Below are 5649 nucleotides of genomic sequence, written 5' to 3' on the forward strand. Positions count from 1 at the left end.
TATATATATATACTATTGGGCATATTTAAGATATCAAGAGTTTGTTGACTGAGGGAGCAGTTGTGACATTTGGTCACAAAATCATCTTACTCACCCTTTGCCTTTCCTGTTGTTGTAAAAGAGGACTCAGATCTTTTGTGCACCACAGAGTTTGAGGGGTCGAAAGTAAATTTCTAATAGGAAATATAATCTGCCACGAGTAGAACTCCTTCTGGAATTTTTAGTGTCAGAGATCATTTTAAGTTCTTGGTCACCAGTGCAAGATGTTTTAGAAAAGTTCTTTTTTGGGTTTTTTTTGCATGTCTCATTTTCCATTCCCTGCCTGCCTCTGCAGCAGCTATGCATGGTTGATTTGGAGGTGGTGGAAAAGATGCTACTGCTCTCACATCTTACAGATCAGTGTCTGAATTCAATGTTTAAAGAAAGGAAAATCTCCCTGTCCTTTAGCCCATATATTTAAAAATAAAATCACAAATTATTCCAAATGCTGGGCTGCATAGAACCTTTATGTTATTCTTTGGCTTTAAGTCAAGAGAATCATAGAATCAACTGGATTGGAAGAGACCTCAAAGATCATTGAGTCCAACCCTACTGTGGTTACTAGACCATGGCACTAAGTGCCACATCCAGTCTCAGCTTGAAAACCTCCAGGGATGATGAAATCTAGGTGCATCTAGGCCAGCCTGACAGGTGAGAATCTAACCTTTATGGCACATACGAGTCCCTCAAGATTGTGCAGCAGCTGCTTTTATAGCACATATGAGTCCCTCAAGATTGTGCAGCAGCTGCATAGGACTTCTGTAGATCCCTACCCTAGAAATAATCTTTTTGATGTATGTTCCTCCTGGAAAAGTGCCTTCATTGTTGTGGAGAACAAGTCTTACTTTGGTATGTGCTAACAGGCAGGTATTTATGAAGGAGGAACGTTCCCACAATAATGTAAGGTGGCACTGTTACTCATGTGGAAGGAGGAAAAGGAGTTGTGTTGTTCAGTGGATGAAGATTTCCCATTCTTGTTTATTTTGTGTATTAAACCTGTCTGAGAAGGAACAAACTTAACAATAGCTGTCTGCTGGTGGGGACAGAGTCAGGGAGAGGACTGATCAACCTGTTCTGAGATAAAGAAGCCATGAAGGAGGCTGTGGAGTCAATAGCCAGCCTCTTCCAGCCCTTCCTTTTTAAGTTAGGTAGCATTTCTCAAATCATATCTAAATCTCCTCTTCTGCAAATTAAGTCGCATGACCTAGCAGACAAAGAGCACAATTCATCATTGTCTGCTCTGCAACAAGTTTTTAGAGGTGGGAAGATTATTATCATGTGTCTCCCAGTCTTCTCTTTTCTAAACCAGACAAACCCAATTTGTCCTTTTTCATACCTCACTCCTTTATCCATCTGTCTCTTTTTCTGGGCTACACCACCTCTTTCCTACAGCAGAGGTCCCCAGGCCAGTGTGTGTTATTTTCTCAGTGCCCAACTGTGGGTCAGTTTGGAATGAATCACAGAATGGGTCAGGCTGGAAGGGACCACAGTGGGTCATCTGGTCCAGCCTCCCTGCTCAGGCAGGGTTATCCTAGAGCACATTGCACATGAAGTCTGTTATCAAAAGTACATGGGCAAGAGGAAGAGAGTGTAAGGAAGACCTGGAGGATAGGAGGTGTTTTGTGTGCTTGGGTTGCTAAGATGGGACCCAAATGGGACTGGGAATCACTCAGCTGGTTATTCTGCTGCAGGATACTTTCTGTTTGGTGTATATAGAATTGAGGTATGTCAGAAGGTGGCAAACCTTGACTTTTAAACTGTTAGAGAACAGATGGATTTGAAATTAATAGCTTTAAATATTATTACCTTCAGCTTGATACTTATGTCTACTCAACTGATCAATTCCTTTGAAGTTAGTGGAACTCATCAGAAGCAGCAAAGTGTTCTATCAGAAGCAGCAAAGTTTAACGTAGCATTAAGTAAAAACCTCAGAAATCTTCAACAAACCTTTGTCGCTGATTTACTAGGATACTATTTTGGTTCTCAGCAAAACAATACATAGGTATTAGAATTATTTCACAGTTTTTCAAGAAACAGTCCCAAATTTAAAACTGGACAAATTCAATGAATTTATTTTCTTTTACTTGCATTTAAAACCCCCAACCAAATGGAATATATTTGCCTAAGTTTTTTGCTTTCCATAATGTAGAAGGAATTAATTGTCTGCCATTCCCTTTGTCACTGAGAAAATATATCAATATGCTTAGGAATGTTAAGAAAGGCAAAGTGTCGTAGCAGTTTCCTGCTTAAGACAGCATATCCCCTTGCTAATAACAGCTTCTGTTTATTTTTTGCACTGGGGTGTTCCAGTTACCAAGTGTGAATTTTACCATGCTTTGTTTGGATTCAAATAAAAATCAAGTTCACCAGTGATGGTTTAGTTTTGTGCACCCTCTCCCCTGCATCAGTGTCATTTTTTCCTCACAGTGGGCTCATCCAGCAGGTTTAAGAAGGGACAGCAAGCAGCTTTTTCACCTTTCTGTTCAGTGCTACCTCAGGTTTCTGCAGGCAAATAACACTGATGGAGTGATGCCACTCCTCACTTGTGTTACAGCCCACTCCAGAACAGCACCTCTCTGACTGCAGAGATGTGTTGGCTTTTGGTGGGGAAAAATGTGCTATTAGACCTACAAGAGTCATCCTGTGTCTTGAAAATGTTAAACACCTTCCATGAGGTTCAAATGTTCCTTCTTAACGAGAACTTGAGTATCTGCTGTGGGAGTTTTGATTGTCATCACTTTTAGACTATTACAGCCCACTCCAGAACAGCACCTCTCTGACTGCAGAGATGTGTTGGCTTTTGGTGGGGAAAAATGTGCTATTAGACCTACAAGAGTCATCCTGTGTCTTGAAAATGTTAAACACCTTCCATGAGGTTCAAATGTTCCTTCTTAACGAGAACTTGAGTATCTGCTGTGGGAGTTTTGATTGTCATCACTTTTAGACTACCTGAGAGTACTAACGAGAACTTGGGTATCTGCTGTGGGGGTTTTGATTGTCATCACTTTTAGACTAGAGAACCTGAGAGTGTGTGAGCAGCTAAATCCAAACTGCATGATTAGCCTTCTAAGTGCTGGAATTTTAGCACTGTGAACATGAGTTTCAGTGAACTGAAATTGGTTAGGGGTCAGGGCAGAGCTTGTCTTGTTTTCAGAGTCCTGTTTGTTTGAATCCTGTCCCATCCCCAGGGAACTGTGGGATGATAGTTTGATAATCTGCCAATACAAAGATGGGAGATGAATTCCTCCTATATGGATTTTTTTTTTTTTTTTTTTTTAACGTAGCAGAAGATCTCCTATCTTAAACATCAGCATTTCGTTGGGTTTTCTGAACTGGAAAATCAGGGCAATTTCCTTCAGCCTTATTTCCTGGTTTTCTTTTTTTTAACTCTGTTTGGTTATATTCCATTATCCTAGTGAAACAGGACAAAATTAAATTCTAGCCTTTTTCTTTTTTCTTTCTTTCTTTTTTTTTTTTTTATGCACCACCTGTCAGAGAATTATTTTAGTCCTTCTAAGTTGTTTCCATGAAACCAGTGGAGTGGACTCTCTGGTAGGACACACAGATTTGATGTTCTTGAACAGTGGAATAAGAGAAGGTCAAGCTGAAGTCAAATGTTTTGAAACATTTTAAAAATTCATAGGAAAAATGACCCAGGGATTTCTAAGCTTCCTTACATAATAAAAAAGGATCTTTGCTATGGAAGATTCTAACAGCAGACATCTCCCAAGTCCATACTTTCAGAATAATACATACAATTTAGACCCCTCCTCATGCTTTTACAGCAATATATAGAATTTAGATACCACTTAACACTTTCAAAATGAAACACTGAATAATTTTATACTTTACACTATGCAGGTAAATAATATACTTACAATTTACTGTGACACAAATACACATTTATGAACTCAGACTTGGTCAGGCACTGGAATATTGCCCAGGGAGGTGGTGGAGTCACCATCCCTGGAATTGTTTTGGAGGTGGTGGGATGTGGCACTGGAGGATCTGGTTTAGGGTTTAGGGGTTCCAGCAGTGACAGGTTAATGGTTGGACTGGATGATCTTAGAGGTCTCCTCCAGCCTTAATGGTTCTATGATTCAAATAAAGTATACAGTAAAATTAAAACATTTCTCCCTTACAAGGTTTTATTGTTCTTGCTAAAGCTAAAATTTGATGAGAAAACGTAGTCAGGGTGAGGCAGCTGTTTGAGAGTGAGGGAATGATGTATCCAGCTCCATCAGGTCACTTGTTTCCCTGATTTTTGGAGCCAGACTGATCCCCCCCATGACAGCATCTGCCTCTCTGGCACTGCACAGGCATCTCTGGAATGGCTTCTGCATCTGTTGCAACCATCGAAGCTTCTGGGTGATTTTTTGTCATTTTTATGGCATTTCCTTCAGATTTGGGAATATTTAAAGGCTGTTTAACCTACTTGAAAGTGAGGCAGTTGAGCATTTATGCCGTTTCTGCAAGTTAAAATACAGGAGCTTATTTTGCACTTATATTACATTCAGGGTTTGTGTTGTTGACATGTTACATTTTGGGTTGGATTTGTGGCACGGCCGTGTCACCACCACTCTTCTGAAGCAGAAGGAGAGTGTCAAGAGAGACACAGACTAAAAATTGTGTTTCAGATGTTGGGGGGTTTTTTTCTACATTGAGAAATAAAATACCTCACTTCCCACTGCATGTCACTTAAGGGGGGAAACGTATGGGAGCTTCTCTGGGCAGCTCTGAAGGGGAGCATGAGTTATGATACAGTCATCTTCCCAGGCAGAATGATTTGGGACTAGCATGTGTAAGAAGCTTATGTGAATTACACCCATCACAGGGCATAAAAGTTTTAACTTTCTCATCCTTTTAACATGTATGCATCTTTACTCGTGTATGGACATAAATTATTCTTTTACACATGGGTTTGACTAACTTCTCTTCCTAATTTTGATGGTAGAATCCTTGGGGCTGCATGTCAAAATATGAGAGAGCCACAACAGAGCAAGCAGGATGTAATGAGTAAGATGCTAGAAGTTATATGGTTTGTGTGCTGTGCTTTTCTCTCGTGCAGGTTTCTAGGATATGTTTCAAGGATACTATTATTGGTCAGGTGTCAGCCTCAGGTCCAGTTTATGATCTCCATTTTCAGAAGAAAGAGCTAGGAAGGAATTTGCATTTTGCTGTAGTATAGCTGTATTCAATGTCTTTTAAAGAAGTTAGGTATCTTTATGGTCCAGTGCAATTTGTTTGGCTACTACTAATTGCTTGTGAAAGGAGAGGGAAACATATGTAATTTGTTTGGCTACTACCAATTGCTTGTGAAAGGAGAGGGAAACATCCTCTATATAAGTCATTTTTTTCACTGTTTGTATCTTAAATCTATGTATAACTCACAGCTTTTGTAGGTGCTTGTACCAAGACTTCTTACAGTGGTCCTTTTAGTTCATAAAATCATAGAGTTTAAGGGTTGGAATGGACCTGACAGATGATCCAGTCCCAACACTCCTGGCCCTGGGCAGGGACACCTCCTCACTAGATCAGGTTGCTCAAGGCTCATCCAACCTGGCTGTGAACACTGCCAGGGTTGGGGCAGCCACAGCCTCCCTGGGCAAC

Source organism: Acanthisitta chloris, unplaced genomic scaffold (assembly GCF_000695815.1).
Source record: "Acanthisitta chloris isolate BGI_N310 unplaced genomic scaffold, ASM69581v1 scaffold3297, whole genome shotgun sequence".
Taxonomy (NCBI): Eukaryota; Metazoa; Chordata; class Aves; order Passeriformes; family Acanthisittidae; genus Acanthisitta; species Acanthisitta chloris.